This window comes from Heterodontus francisci, chromosome 35 (genome assembly GCF_036365525.1).
Source record: "Heterodontus francisci isolate sHetFra1 chromosome 35, sHetFra1.hap1, whole genome shotgun sequence".
Taxonomy (NCBI): Eukaryota; Metazoa; Chordata; class Chondrichthyes; order Heterodontiformes; family Heterodontidae; genus Heterodontus; species Heterodontus francisci.
This window is the reverse complement of record NC_090405.1, coordinates 17,760,259-17,760,951: the sequence shown is the minus strand read 5'-3', so window position 1 is coordinate 17,760,951 and position 693 is coordinate 17,760,259. Positions and strand designations below refer to the sequence as shown.

The window sequence follows — 693 nt, the reverse complement described above, 5'->3', positions numbered from 1 at the left end:
TTCCTGACTGACAAATATTCCAAACCTCAGATAAACCCTCCCACTTGCGTCATGTCCCAGTCTCGGTTAAAAGCAACACATAATGACACAAACACTCTCCTTCAGTGAGATTAATATCAAGCTGTTTTCCAGGTTGAATGTAACTGTGAACAAATTTATGTCAAAGAAGTTACCTTTGATGTATCAGCACTGAAATTCTGTACAAGGAGGAACAGCCATTCCAAAATCATTTCCTTCACAAAGGCTGTTTTTTTATGTGATTGAAATTCATCATGTATTTTGAATTAAAGTTCACAAGACACAGATGTCAGTGTTGATAATGAAACTTTTCAAGCATGTTGCTAATGTGAAATAAGGCTCTGCTGGGAGTTGAACCCAGAATCTCCTGTTTACTAGACAGGTGCTTTAACCAACTAAGCTACAGAGCCAGATCACAAATGTGTATGTAATTGAAATCAGAGGAAGGTCTTGTAGATAGTGGTCAGGCTTTGGCGAGTCAAGAGCTGAGTTCGTCACGGCAGAGATCCCAGCCTCTGACTCGCTCTTGTAGTTGTCGCTGTCGTTGTAATTGTAATAGGCAACCGTCCGTCTCGGAAGACGATGGGCTACACCCGGGGTGTACGTCACTTCTGTATTAAACATAGTTTGTTGTGGCTGTCGAGGATGACTCGTGAGTGACAATCCCTTCCGCAG

General features: G+C 42.1%; 1 non-coding gene across 1 annotated transcript; it reads right to left on the bottom strand.

The window, feature by feature from the left end:
* Positions 1-354: 354 nt before the first annotated feature.
* Positions 355-428, bottom strand: trnat-agu (transfer RNA threonine (anticodon AGU)). The gene has a single exon. It is a non-coding gene; the product is annotated as a tRNA-Thr (tRNA).
* Between the last annotated feature and the right edge of the window lie 265 nt (positions 429-693).